Here is a 15,825-nt window from a genome sequence, read left to right on the forward strand (position 1 = left end):
CACCCACAGACAGCAGCCTTCCCCAGAGGGACAGCAATAGGAGTCAGCTACAACTAACTCTCCCAGGGTTAACACCTGTGGGGGAGGCTGACTCCTATTGCTGATGAGTGTCTTCGGTTTGCTACCCATTGACAAATTAGCCAGATGAGTCAACAGAAATGTTTACTCAAGAGGAGGTAAGAGAAGAATAATGATCACACAATGAAGCGTATGTATGAGGTGGCCATGAGGTATATGTATGAGGATCACATGTGTCCTGGGCAACTATAACTCTAGGGCAGGGACCTTAGCATCCTTTATTCTCCTCAGGAACAGTTGGCACAAGCCTTCTTCAATGGGCATGGTGCTGGTGTTGAACAAATGACGTTGTTAAGCTGGGCAATTCTATGGCTGAGCCATTTCCTTTCCAGGATTTTTTCATTTGTTATGTTTTAGTTTTAGTTTTGGATGGGACCTGTGATTTCATTGACCCAAGAAACTCCCAATGAGAAAACTCTACAGTTGAAGATCAGAAATTTTCCTATAGAGTCCTTAGAGAGATGCATCAAGCACCAAGAGTTTAGGTGATTTTCCAGGGGTTGGACAAATCAGTGTTTACCAGATGCAAGTGTTGAACTCAGGCCTTTCAGAATATAAGACCAGCTCTTCCCTATCATGGTACCCCTCCTAAATATCAGATATCATTATATTTATATTTATTACATGCTAAATGAATATTTGATGACACATCAGATTTATAGCTAGAAGGGACCTGAGATGCCATCTAGGCCAGATGGACAGATGGAAAAACTAAGGCCAAGGGAAGTTAATTGAAACTGAAGATCACACAGTTAACAAGTGTCTGAGTTGTTTTCAGATCTTCCTGCCTCCTAGGTCACAATCTGTTGCTATTTCAATTACTCATATGAAATGAATTCAAATTCCCTAGTAAATGTCTGAAGTAGAATTTGAACTTGGGACTTCTTGATTCTAGGTCCAGTGTTCTATTCAATTTGCCATCTAGCTGCATTCTGAGATAAAGTGGAAGCCCCTAACTGGAAAAACATTATATAAAAGATATAAGAAGTCATTTTAGATATAACTCTAGAGGATCATTACCTGTGTGACCTTAAAAAACTCATATTACCTCTCTAGGTCTTAGATTCTTCCTCAGTAAATTGAGAAAGTTAGACTGGAAGTTCTCTGAGGTACCTACCAGCTCTGAATCCATGATGCTGCAATTCTGGGGATGCAGAGAAAGTAAAGCTATCATCACAACAAATGCATCCTGTGTGTACTGAGCATCTCCAACATGTTCACTTCCGATGAGTACAGGCTAAGAATAGATTCAGAAGGGTATTCAGGACTGAGAACAAGAACAATATCTGCCACCCCACCTAGAGTTAATGGTTATATTAAAATGGAGTGAGGGAATGTTGACTGAAAGGAAAAGTACAGGATCATAGCTATAGAAATGAAAGGGTACCTAGATCAATGAAACAATAAACATTTATGAAGCAAGTATCATGTACTAAGAATTAATACCATCAGACCTTCTGGTTTAACTCTGCCATTTCAGAGATGAAGAAATCAAGACAAAGGGAGATTAAGCAACTCGTCCAAGGTCTTACAGGTTTCATGTCTCATCCAGGAAGCAAATTGGGGTCCTCTGACTCCAAACCTGGAATTTTTTTCCCCTATCCCACAATTCATCCCTCTGGGAGAACAAGAGGATGTTGACTCTCTCTTCCTCCTTCTCCCCTCTTTTGCCCAATACAAGGAAGTTCCAGGAAGTCTTATTGGAATGTCCCATAAAGAAAAGAGCAGAAAGCGAATGAAGCTGAATCTTCAGCCTGTTAAACAGTGTCTTTATTCACTATTGTTGTTGAGTTGTTATTCAATTGTGTACAATTCTATGTGACCCCATTTGGGGTCATATTTGCCCCATTTGCCATTTCTTGGCAAAGATACTGGAGAGGTTTGCCATTTCCTTCTCTAGTTCATTTTGCAGAAGAGGAACTGAGGCAAACAAGGTGACTTGCACACAGTTTAATAAGTGTCTGAGCCAGATTTGAACCATGTCCACTGAGTCACCTGTCTCAGTCACTACTCTTTGAGGAATTGGAGATAGCAAACTTTTGAAAAGAGACTTTTTTATTATTATAATTTTTTGTTATAATGTTCACATTTTCCCCTTCTGAAAGAATTATCCCTTCCTCAGCTAAGTCTTAATTTAACATAAATGATGAATTTCCTCAAATGGATATATTATTTGAATTTGTACTATACAGTTCCATTGAACTAGAACCTATCTTCAATTTTTACATGTATACATACAAACATATATATATATATATATATATATATATAGTTTATATATAGTTTTTAGAATTGTTCATTTCAATACATGTGACTACTTCAGGTTCAGAATTTTTTTTAAAAAGAGGAAAATTTTCAGCAAAACAGTATTGATGCTGGATGTAATGTTACATGTTGAGACAGAAAACTTAATCAGTGCCCCAACATCCCTAAAACTGAGCAATTCTCACGAAGTACTTGAGTTTCAATGCAGACCTAAGGCATAAATAAGACTTTGACCCTGACTTTAAGTAGTTTCTGATCAAACAGACATCATCAATAAACATTTACAGAACACCTCCTGTATGACAAGAAGTAGAAGGCAGGATCCCTTTTCCTAACTTTCTTGCTAAGATACCACATTACTCCCTTTTGTTCACAAACCAAAGTTTGTTCCAATGACATTCCTAAAAGTGAAAACTTCTTACTTTTCCTCATTCTCTAGCTCCCAATTTCCATGTTTTGTACTGTATCCAAGATGTAAAGTTAAGGGATATCATGTTCAACACTTAGATTTCTTAATTTCCTTCAAGATACAGCTCAAACTTCACCTCCATTTTTTGATTACCCTTTTCTGATTACCCTTACTTGTTAGTGACTCCCCACCCATCATCTTGTTTCTACTTTGCATAAATTTCTATGTAGTTATCTTCAACTTAGACCATGAGCTTTTTGAGAGAAGGCATTATTTTACTCTTGTCTTTGTATACACAGTGCAGGGTTTAAAACAAATGTTTGCAGGCTAATTGATCCTGCCCTTAAGGGGACACACACACACACACACACACACACACACACATGCACATGCACATGCATAATTGTATTGCATGTATACTTATATACATGTATATACACACGTTTTATGTGTGTGCACCTGTACACACTCATATGCATTATATCATGTACATTTTTACTATATATGTAATATACATAAAATATGTATATCAGTTTCCATGTCTTTTCAATTATCATTCTGCTACATCCTTACCATTTGTTTTCTCTATTCACATAGCCACAAGCCAAGTTTAGGCCCTAGACTAACTAGGATTAGGAGGCAATTAGGAGGTTCCTCATTTACTTCCCTTTCCAATCTGTAATTGAGTCAGTTGACAAACTGATATTCCTGAAGCACAGGTCTGACATGATCCCCTTGATGAAGAAGTTCCAATAAAAAAAGGAAGAACTAGTGTGGTAGTTTGAGGAAGTAACAGGCTCAAGGAAAGGAGAGATGGCATGAGGAGAGAAGCTCAGTCCCATAGAGGAAAGAGGGAACCTGGGAAAAGAGGAGAGAGAGACCTCATCTTAAGGGACATATCAATTCCAAGGATGGGAGAAGAGACATTGATCTCTCAGGGATGAAATGTAAAAAAATATGTATCCTCTAAATACTTCTGAATGAAAAGGTCAAGCTCTAAACTGATCCCAAAAAATAATGGTAAGGATGTTCTATTCTCAGGTTTCTGCTTTTTGTGGGCTTCCAGGAGGTAAATTGCTATAACTGAATCATCAAAAGTGTCCAGCAGGCAATCCCACAGGATCTGTTGTTAACCTCAGATGAACTGTTCATTAAAATCTAATGATGGACTCATTGGGGAAGTCAGGTGGTCTCTTATCAAGTCCTTATTTCTCTTTCCTATTAGCTTCCTAGAAGCTACAGCACTGGGCTTGGAGTCTAGAAGATTCCTCTTCCTGAATTTAAATATGTCTTATGACTCTGGACAAGTCATTTAACCTTGTTTGCCTCAGTTTCCTCATTTTGTAAAATGAGCTGGAGAAGGAAATGGCAAACCACTCCAGTATCACTGCCAAGAAAATGCCAAATGGGGTTATAAAGAGTCAGATACAATTGAACAGCAAGTCATTTCTGACCATCCTTCATGATCCAAACATTGTTACCCATCATTTGGAGAAGAGAAGCAAAACCAGAGCCTAATTAATAACTTACATTGTTGTGGAGATCAAAAGAGATAATTATGTACGGTTTATGTATGGTACTTTAAAGTTACTAATGTCAATTATTATCATTTGCCTCTATCCATTTCATTCTCTTTAAATTGCCTACCCTTTTCTTCCTCCATGAAATTATTACTATTTGTATCATCAGAATATTGTTTTAGCATCCATTTTAGGTCAACTTTCCCTACAGAATTTTAACCCTGATCTTTTTTTCCCTCTGAAATTCTAGGTTTCTGTTCTATCCAAATCTAAAGTGAAGATTAGATGATACCTGAGTTTTTCTTGTTATCTATAATGAACTCTAAGGTCTGTTCCTCTCAAGATTTCTATCATTTATGTGTCAGCAATCTATACTTCTTCACTGATTAGAATCAGGTCTAGAATAATTATTCCCCCTTAAAAAGCTACAAATTGGAGGCAGCTAGGTAGCACAGTGGATAGAGCACTGGCCCTGAGGTCAGGAGTATCTGAGTTCAAATATGACCTCCGACAATTAATAATTGCCTAGCTGTGTGGCCTTGGGCAAGCCACTTAACCCCTATTGCCTTAAATTAAATTTTTTTTTTAGGTTTTCCAAGGCAATGGGGTTAAGTGGCTTGTCCAAGGCCACACAGCTAGGTAATTATTAAGTGTCTGAGTCCGGATTTGAACCCAGGTCCTCCTGACTCCAAGGCCCATGCTTTATCCACTACGCCACCTAGCCGCCCCCAAAAAAAAATTTTAAAAAGCTACAAATTGGAGCAGCAAGGTGGTGTGATGGATAGAATAATTATTGTCTCTGTTGCTTCCTTTCCCTTTTGAGAAATGAAATTTTAAAGTTAAGAGTATAAATAGTAGCTAGCAATTTGAAGAAAGATGGATATTGACTTTGAATCCTTTATCACAAATGAATGAAGGATCTGGACATTAAAAATCAAACCATCTCACTTTAGAGATATCTATAAGGTTATACCTTTCAATTGTGGATAGTAGAATTTACAAATAGGAGGCTGAAACAATAATAAATTTGATTAAAACTTGTAACAAATAAAATTAATTCAGATAGTATAAGAAAAAATATTTTTGGGAAAAGTCAAAAGTCTATGAACCAAAATAGATTACACAAATATATAAGAATAATAGCAAATGGGGGCAGCTAGGTGGCGCAGTGGATAGAGCACTGGCCCTGGAGTCAGGAGTACTTGAGTTCAAATCCGGCCTCAAACATTTAATAATTACCTAGTTGTGTGGCCTTGGGCAAGGCACTTAACCCCACTTGCCTTGCAAAAACCTAAAAAAAAAAAAAGAAGAAGAAGAACAAATAAAGATAAAAACATATTGACAAAATAAAAAAAACAATCACTAGTCATCTGAAAAATCATTCAAGATCACTCATAATCATGAAAATGTAAATGAAAACAATTCCAAAGTATTATCTCCTAATCATCAAATTCCCTGGCAAAGAGAAATAATGTTGCAAGCATTATAGACAGACTTCATGACTAGAGGAACCGTAAATTTGTCCAAGAATTCTAGAAACTAATTTGGAAGAAAGTAATCAGGTTGTTCATACACACATTGATCAAGGAATTGCACTATTGAAGCAAGTTAGTGACATTAAAAAAGAAGTTGTATTGTGCTCTGAGAAAGAACTAAGGGGACAGTCTTAGAGAAATCAAGGAAGACATGTATGGATAGATTGATATAGTGAAGTGAGCTGAACCAGGAGAACAATTGTGCTATAACAATAACTTTGTCAAAAAGAATAATTTTGAGGAAATTAAGAATTACTCTGATTGATGCAATGATTAACCATGATTCCAAAGGAATAATGATGAAGCATGTTAGCTACATCCTGACAGAGAGAGTATGGACTCAAGATGCCGAATGAGATCCATTTGGGGACATAGTCACTTTGGGACTTGGTTTGATTTGATTATGCATCTCTGCTACAAGGGCTCAATGAAAGAGGAGGAAGAAGAAAGCAGAGAAAAAAATACGAGATAATTTCATATTAAAATTCTATTTAAAACACTTACACAAAAGTCATCAAAGGGGAGGGAGATCAGGAAGGCAAAAAATAGGATGGAAGCAGCCAGGTTTTAGATGTCAAAGCATAAAGGAATTCAGAATGTCAGGTAACTCTAGGCAAGAGCATCAGCAATTAAAACACAATAGTGAATCTGGTCTCTAAGCTTGGCACTTAAAAAAATAGGAACAATGATCAGGGGTGACTGGTCCTGAGTCTGTAGATGTGCAAAACCTTAAAGCACTGAATAAATGCTAGTTATTATTATAGTTATTATAACTATAGATAACAATTTAAACAGACTTAGAACTGGCTGTAAGAGGTAAGGGTAAGAGACCTGAAGTCAGAGAGGTACTCTCATCTCAGTTTGACCAGTGGGCAGAGCAGCCACTGATATAAAGAGAAGCTGAATGAAAAGAAAGCTCCAGAGGATCTAAGTCACAGGTCTGAATAAAGACCACTTCCTTTTCCTTTGTGGACAAACCCCTCTGGAGCCCACTACAATTCCGGGAGAAAAGCACACAAAAGCCCCACAGGCAAGAGATGTGAAGAAGCTATTCAAAGACCTAGTCCTCTATCCCAAACAATAGCTGGGATCCCTCCGAGAAAATTATAGCTCTCAAGGAATCCCTTGGACCTGACATTCTTGTGCTTCGAAGATTCTGTTTGAACAATGTCACTATGGAAACGAAGCTGGGATGTCTTGCTCTAAATGAGGGAATTTATCCCTTTAAAATATGCTTCTTGAGTCAGCAACAAAGTCATTCATTGAACCTCAACTAATCTCAAAGAATACTCTTTGGAGATTTTTTCCCTCAAAAAGCAAATCTTCTTTCCCTGCATGAGCCACCTAGGTTTCTCCTTCCCATCCCCTAAGAATTGTCTCTACCAAGCCAGCCTACTTAACCCCTATACCTGACTAAAGAGAAAAAACCGGAAGCCTGCCTGGGCAGTCTTCTCTTCAGGAGGGCAATAGAGCATGAGCCCAATGGCTAAAAAGCAACAAGGGAATCAGGAGAGGGAGAGGAGTAATCTGCACTGCTTGCCCTTCCAGAGATAAAGGAACAATAAAAACTCGAGTCTCTGGACACCAGTCAGTGTCTGTTCTCATGGGGATGTACCCTGCCTGGTCCTGGGGCCAGGTCCTATATCAATCCCACTCATTCTGCACTTCTGCCCCTAATTCCATATGCACATCAAGACATCACCTTGTGATGTCATTGGTCCAGTTTGAAAATGAAGGATGAACAATAGTTCAAATTTTTCTAGAGTGTAACTGGGCTCTTGATAGATCAATAACTTACATTTCTTTGATGTGCTATGGTCACAAATTGCATTTAAAGACATTTGATCCTCGTAAAAACCCTGTGAAATACAAGTGTCCTTATTGTTATTTCATAGATGAAGAAATGGAGAATTAAGTTCAGGAATTTTCCATACATCAGTAAGGGGAGGAGCTGGTGTATACACTTAAATCTTTTTATTCCAACTCCATTGTTCTCTGTACTCAATCACCCTAGTTTTCTTTGTGTCTTTCTTGCTTTCAAAGAGGTGTACCTTTACAAGTGAATAATCTGTTATTGAGAATAGTTAAATAGTAGAGGCAGAGAGAACATTTTTAACCCTTGCTTTTACTTCCCCTTCCGGAATTCCAAAGCTTCTTTGCTGACACACTTTTGGGCAGTGTCTGTACTCATTTTTCAGAACTTATTTCTCTTTCTTTAAAGAAGTGAGAATTTCATAAAGAGAGTACATTATAAATTGCAAAATGGAAAATTTTGACTATATATTAAAAAGTTTTTGCCCTAATAAAACCAATGCAGTCAAGATTAGAAAGAAATCAGAAAGCTGGGAAACAATTTTCATAGCTAGTAATTCTAATAAAAGTCTCATTTCTAAAATATATAGAGACAAATTGATATAGTGCTTGCCTACTCAATGGATGGGGAAGAGATGGGAGAGAAGGAGAAAATTTAAAAAGAAAAAATGCTAAAAATAAATAACTTTCAAAAAATAAAAATAAAATAAAATATATAGAGAACTGAATCAAATTTATAAAGTTACAAGTCATTCCTCAATTGATGAGTAGTCAAAGGACATGAACAAGCAGTTTTCAAATGAAGAAATTAAATATAAATTAATTTATATATAAAATATAAATTTATATAAATTTCATATTTTATAAAATTATATTAAAAATGCTCCAAATCATTATAGATTAGAGAAATGCAAATTGAAATAACTATGAGATACCACCTCACACCTATTCCATTGGTTAAGATGACAAAAAAGGGAAATGATCAATGTTGGAGAGGATGTGGGAAGACTGGGACATTTATGCATTGCTGATGAAGTTGTGAACTAATCCAACCATTCTGGAGAACAATATGGAACTATGTCCAAAGAACAATAAAACTATTAAAGTTATTTGATCCAACAAAAGAATTCATTCAGAAATATTTATAGTAGGTTTTTAAGTGGGGAAAAAAATTAGAAATGAGGGGATGCCAAACAATTAGGGAATGGTTGAATAAGTTATGCTTTATGGATGTTATAGAGTACTACTGTTCTATAAGAAACCATGAATGGTCAGATTTTAGAGAAGCATGGAAAGAATTATTTAAACTAATGTTAAGTAAAGGGAGCAGAACCAAAAGAAAAGAACATTGTACACATTAACAACAACTGTGAACTGATTAACTCTGAGCAGTTCAGAGATTTAGGACAACCTTGGGAGACCTGTTATGGACAATACTATCCACAATCAGGGGAAAAAAACAACAAAAAAAACCCCCCCATAACATCTAAATGGAAACTATGTTCACTTTTAAAAAAACTTTCTCTATGTTTTTCCTTCATATCCCAGTGTTCTTTCTTTTCCCTTCATCCTAATTCGTCATACACAAAATGACTAGTATATGTAAGTTGAACATGGGTGTAACATGTATAACTCTTACTAGTCTGTTTTCTGCTGAGGAGGGGAAGGGTGGTGGAAAAATGTGTAATTTATGAATATGTAGGTGGATGAATACTGAAAGTCTTTCATGACATGTAGTTGGAAAAATAAAAATAAAACATCAAAAAAAGTGAGCATTTCATCCTTTTCAATTGCTTTTATTAAGGAAGACATCTGTGTGATCACTTAATCCCACTGCCACACAAAAACTAAAAAAAAAAAAAAAAGGAAGACAACATGGTACACTAGAAAAAAAATGAAGTCAAAAGACAAGAAATGTGGGCTATAGTCCCCACACCATTTCCTAGGTATTCAGCTTCAGGTAGGTCATTTACTTTTCTAGGCCTTGATTTATTTATCTAAAAAGTAGGGAGATACAACAAGACCTTTCTGAAGATCTGGGTTAGCTGGCCCCAGAGAGGCAGTAAAAAGGGCTCAGTCACAGGATCTGAGTTTGAATCTTGATTCTGCCATTAACTACATGACCTTGGACAAGTCAATGAGTACTGGGCCTGGAATATTGTAGACCTGAAATCAAATCCTGTCTCAGACACTTAGTAGTTGCTAGTCTCTTAACCTCTGTTTGCCTCACTTTCCAAACCTGATAAAGTGAGGATAATAATGAGATGGTTGTTAAAGTACTTAGTGCACATGGTAAGGGCTAAATAAAATTTGCTATTATTATTATTATTATTATTATTATTACATATAAAAATATTTTTACTGGAAATATAACCCTTTCTAGTTATATGATTCTATAGTATATTTTAAATGTCATGAGTCATTTATTCCCCTGGGTGCTGTGCATAAAATCAGATCTCATACTCACAGAGACCACAAATGAGCACATGTGAAAAGAACAGATCAATAGCAAGTGACAAAATATTAAAGCAAGATATAAAAAAAAAGGACAAAGACATAGGATGTATCATGCATACATCAGAAGCAAGTATACTTTAGCAGCTGGGGTGAGAGCACGCAAGGTGAAGAGCAGGAAGAATGTTTTCCAGAGAGAGGAAAACAGGGAACAGGAAAATAACATTTTACACAGAGAAATGAAAGGGGAAGAGTCTCCATTCTAATGCCCCACTGAAACCTGAGACAAAAGATGCAACTGTGCCTGTAGCATGAGGTCCCATCCCAAAACAAGACTTGCTATCCAGGTGGAGCTTTGGTGAAAGGGGAAAATGCATGGGATTCTTTGAACCAGTAATCATTTTGTATATTTCCATTCTATCAAATTTTGAAAATAAAAATAAAGAAAAATGGCTGAGCATAATCTCCCTTTCAGTTTCACTTTCCTCTACCTCCTTTTCCCCATTTTTTTCCTCCTTGAAAACATCCATGGAAGCTTCTCTAAGGTGAATATGTTTTGTCTTTGCAGACAGCAGGTAAAAAGATAAATAAAAGGAATCAACCCTTGAAAAATGAGAGTTCAGAGAAAAGAGAGTTGACAAAAAAAAAATTAAAAAAATTTAAAAATTTAAAAAAAACCTAAGAAAAGAGAGTTGGCCCAACACTCAACTTTACATGGAATATTGAGGCTGAAATGAGACTTAAGAGTTCATGACCCTTAAGAGTCTGACCCTAGGGGCAGCTAGGAGGTGCAGTGCATAGAGCTCCAGCCCTGGAGTCAGGAGGACCTGAGTTCAAATCCAGCCTTAGACACTTAATAATTAACTAGCTGTGTGACCTTGGGCAAGCCATTTAACCCCATTGCTTTGTAAAAACAAACAAACAAAAAGAGCCTGACTCTCATTTCATAGGTGAAGAAACAGGTTTAGAGGTAAGGAAGTTTCCCTAAAGTCACACCAGTTAGACAACAAGATTTCAACTCAGGTCATCAGATGCCAAGTTCTTTCTCATCACTGTTCTTGCCCAACTGGGTAGTGCCCTATTTTCTCTCTTCACCTTGGTTTAAAGAATTATGGATATCAGTTCTTCTAACTTTGCCTGAAAGCTAATAGAATAAGCAGGGCTGTAACTCCTGCAGCTGACTGGACCTTCTTCCCAAAGCAGCTTAAGGCCCAAATCTAGATAATCCTAATGATAAACATTACCCAGTCATGAAAATAATCTCCTTCTTTAGTTAGAAGCCTAACAACATTATTGTAGTTCTGAATCAAAGATTTAGAGCAGAGGTTCTTAACCTGGGATCTATGAACCTGACTTCAATAACTTATTTTATACTTGTTAACAACTTGTTTTTGTTTTTTTAATAGTTCAGCTAACTCTTTCAATACAACTGGTTTCCTGTTTAATTTTATATATTTAAAAAACCTTATTCTGAGAAGTTTCAACATACTGCCCATGGGGCCATGACATCAAAAGGTTAATAACATTTAGAGTAATCAAATACAAACCCTACAAAGGGTCATTTTTTTTTTTGTTTACAGAGGAAGAATATGAGACCCAAAGAGATTAAACATTTGCTCAAGGTGATAGAAGCAGTAAGAGACAAATCTGGTATTCAATTGAGATCCATCCAGATTCCTCTAAAAAGTAACTTTTAAGAAACTGCTATAGGAAAGAACCTATTGTGGGAAGAAAGTCTATATCCTCCATGAATTTTGCCACTTAATTTTTTTTTAACCTATCATCTTTGCTGAAACAAAGGGATAGAAGAATCATAGAAAGAGGCTCAAGGTCATCTAATCAAATCTCCCCTATCACAGATACATTTTTATAAATGAGGACATCAAGCTACAATAAAGAATGGCTGCCAAGATGACATAGGTTCAAATGAGTTTCAACTATCAAAATATTGAGAGGGGAAATAAACCAGGATTAAGACTTAATTCAGCAGCAGCTAGGTGGCACAGTGGATACGAGGACCATCCCTGGAGTTAGAAAGACCTAAATTCAAATCTAATCTCAGACACTAGCTGGGTAAGCCTTGCCTTGCAAAAACCAGCGGGGAAAAAAGACAATTCAATTGGACAAGCATTTATAAGATACCTGGTCCTTCCTAGCCCTTATTTTAGGAGGAAAGATTTCTAAGGGGAAAATGATACAATGGAAAATATGAAGTAAAAGCAATCATGAAAATAAATATGCCAGCTTCCCAATGCCATAAGCCCAGACTTTGATCACAGCTATCAGAATGAGAAAGATAGAAGGCATATTTAGAGAATATCAAGTCCCATACCTTCTTTTTACAGATGAGGAAACTGAGGCTCAACCTTGCTCAAGGTCACACAGTTTAAGTAAATGACAATGACAGAATGTGAACCCAGGCCCTCAAAACTCTAAACTCAGTTGGCTTCCTACTGCACCATGAGTATTCAGAACTCACTGCCTCCTAGAAACACCAATCCCGCAAGAGCCTCATGCCTCCTCCTTCACTCCCCAGTCTTTTTACACCATTGACCCTGACAAGTTAGGATGAATTCTGAAAGGCAGGCTTCCTTTTTTTCGATTCCCTAACATTGCACCATAAGTATACCCACCATGTTATTTATGCATTGAACACTGGGTCTGGTAATCCATGCTCCACACTGCTGCCAAATCGATATTCCTAAAGTCTAGGTATTGCCAACTTGTGCTCAAGAAGCCTAGGGGTTCCCTTGTGTCTCCAGGAGAAAGCATAAATGCGTCAGTTTGGGTTTTAAAGTACTTTGATCCAGACTGCCTTTCTAGGCTAGTCACATTTTACCCATTTACTACTCCACATCCCTGCCATGCTGGACACCCCCTTCTATCTCACAGACCATCTAGGCCTTTTCATGTCTCAGCACAAATGTTCCCTCCTACCTAGCCACCTCTCTTCTCCCAAGGGTAATACTCTTTCCCTAGGAATTATCTTTATAGTATCAATATTCTATATTTAATTTTTTGCTGTTTTCTCTAGTAGAATATAAGCTCCTAGAGGGCAGGGTTCAATCTTCTGTCTTTATATTTTCAGTGTTTGGCACATGCTGCTGTTGATGGCAGAAAGGGTCTCCCTAGGGCTCCAGGTAGTTCAACCTTCCATTGTTATGGCTAATTGTTATTGGCACAGCATGCCAATACTGTCCATGGTTTGTTTGTTTTTTAATAGAGATACTGAAGTGGTTTGCATTTTCTTTGTCCAGTGTGTTAAAGCAAACCAGAGTTTAAGTGACTTGTCCAGGGTCATACCACTATTGAGGATCTGAGAAGACAGATTTGAACACAAGTCTTCCTGACTCCAGGCTCAACACTCTATCCACTGAGCTACTGGCTGCCTCTAACCAGGCCCCCTTGTCCCATATCTAATCCCCCTCACCTGATGCAGCAAATAGAATAATGGACCATGAATTAGAAAGAATTGAGTTCAAATGTTGCCTTAGACACTTAGTAGTTTTATCATCTTAGGCAAGTCAATAAAGCTCTGTTTGTTTCAGTTTTCTCAACTGTAAAGTGGGGAAACTAAGAGTATCTCCCTCCCAGATATTTGAAAAGACAGCACAGAGTATGACGCATCACAGAGTCTATATAAATTCTATTATTATTATCATTATTATTATTAATTTCAGCTTTCTTTTCATAAACTGTCTTGTCCTATTAGAATTATAAGCTCCAGGGCAGCTAGGTGATGCAGTGGATAGAGCACTGGCCCTGGAGTTGGGTAGGACCTGAGTTCAAATGTGACCTCAGACGCTTAAATTAAATAGCTATGTGACCTTGGGCAAGTCACTTAACCTTATTGCCTTACAAAAAATAAATAAATAAAATAGAATGCAAGCTCCCTAAGGGCAAAGGCTTTCTCTCTGTTTCTGTTCATATTCCCAGAGCTAAGCAGAGTACCTGGTTCTTGATTTATTGCTATAAATATTATTTATTATATCATTTCAAAATATATCTTCTTATTTTGCATGTAACTGGGGGGGAGAATAAAATAAAATAAAGATTTTTTAAAATGGGAGGAAAAAATCTTTCTGACTGTCTAAATATTCAATTCCTTCCTAATTTGTGAATTCCATGACTCACATAACTAAGCCTTATATAATTTTTATACCTTCTTAGCATCAGGCATTCTCAACAAACATTTTTGGAAGTTTACATTTATTTTGAATGGTCAAATTTTCAATCTTCTCTTCTAGGTCTACTGTCCCTCTGAAAGACAAAATGGTGTCATAAAGACAGCATAGGACTTAGAGTCAGGAAGACCTGGGTTCAACTCCTGCCTCAATTACCTACTACCCCATGTGACCTCAGATAAATTACTTAACCACTGTGGGCTTCATGTGTTTCATCTGTAAAGTGAAGGGGTTGGACTTGATCTCCAAGGTCCCTAACACCTCAAAATCCATCGTGCTGTGATTTTAATAATAATGCTTCATACACTTATACCATGTTACAGTTTTCAAAGCATAATCCCATACATTATTTCATTTGAATCTCATGACTATTCTGTGGGATCGGCCTGTAGCCAGCCAGCATTATACTTATTTTAATGATGAACAAACTAAGGTTTGGCCCAGAACCACTTGGTATTGAGTTGAAGTGATCCATGGTCACATAATAAATGGCTAAATGAAGACTCATTTAAGCTCAGATCTTCTGGCTTGTGGTCAAATGCTTTTTCTTCATCTTAAACTACTTTCTTTAATTCAAAAAAATGTGTTAAGTTCCTACCATGTGCTGGGTGAAAGTGATGGGGATACAAAAGGAAAAAGAAATAATTCCTTCCCTGACGGAGTTTACATCCTTCTGAGACAAGAGGAAGGATTAAAATATACATGAGAACAAATCTGCCATGCAGTCATTTCAAGAGTGAGAAAGGGTCAAATAAATAAAATCTTTCTTTAAAAAAAATGAAAATCAGAGATTTGAACACAATCAGATACCATTGTAATATATATATATATATATATATATATATACATATATATATATATATATATATGGTTATGCTCAGGTGCATAAAATAATTGCTTTATTTAGTTGAATAAATTATGCTTGGAAACTCAAAAAAAAAAGAGTGAGAAAGTATCATAATAACTAGGAGGTGGATGCTATAAGGAGCCCCTGATCTTAACTTGAAGGGAAGAAAGGGATTATACAAGGCTGAAGGCAGACGTGGAGACTATTGTACAAAGGCATGAGGTAGCAGATGTGGGACTTCATGATTAGGAAATAGCAAACTAGCCAATTTGACTGGAATAGAACGTGCTGAATGTGTAGGAAAAAAATAAATTAAATAAGTATGGTAAGAAAATTGATGGACCTCCAAACCCTCTCCCATTCTGAAGTCCCTTTGCAAGTGCTCTCTCTCTCTCCCTCTCTCCCTCCCTCCCCATCTTTCTAATAAAGATCATTTATGACTCCTCTCCAAGTAACCTTCCTCTATTAATCTTAGAAAGATGCCTAAAATGAAATCATGTACCCATAAATGTGAAATGGACTTAAGCCTTCAGCACTATCCATTGCACTCCACTGAATCTGGTAAATTCTGGTGTGCTTTGCTAAATTAAAAAGAAATCTCCATACCACTTTTCCATTAGAACATAATTCATTTCATTTCTCTGAACTTCAGTTTTCTTACTATAAAATGACATATTACATTCAATATAAGATGAGGGCAAGATCATTTCCAGCTCATATT

At 36.8% G+C, this 15,825-nt stretch overlaps 1 long non-coding RNA gene across 1 annotated transcript in view; it reads right to left on the reverse strand.

Annotated features, from left to right (window-relative positions):
* Nucleotides 1-1,219: 1,219 nt before the first annotated feature.
* LOC141507226 (uncharacterized) overlaps nucleotides 1,220-15,825 on the reverse strand; it is a 50,348-nt gene continuing 35,742 nt past the window's right edge. Inside the window, exon 4 of the long non-coding RNA XR_012474103.1 lies at nucleotides 1,220-1,315. This is a non-coding gene — a long non-coding RNA (uncharacterized LOC141507226). The remainder of the gene's footprint in view (nucleotides 1,316-15,825) is intronic.

Source organism: Macrotis lagotis, chromosome 1 (assembly GCF_037893015.1).
Source record: "Macrotis lagotis isolate mMagLag1 chromosome 1, bilby.v1.9.chrom.fasta, whole genome shotgun sequence".
Classification (NCBI taxonomy): domain Eukaryota; kingdom Metazoa; phylum Chordata; class Mammalia; order Peramelemorphia; family Peramelidae; genus Macrotis; species Macrotis lagotis.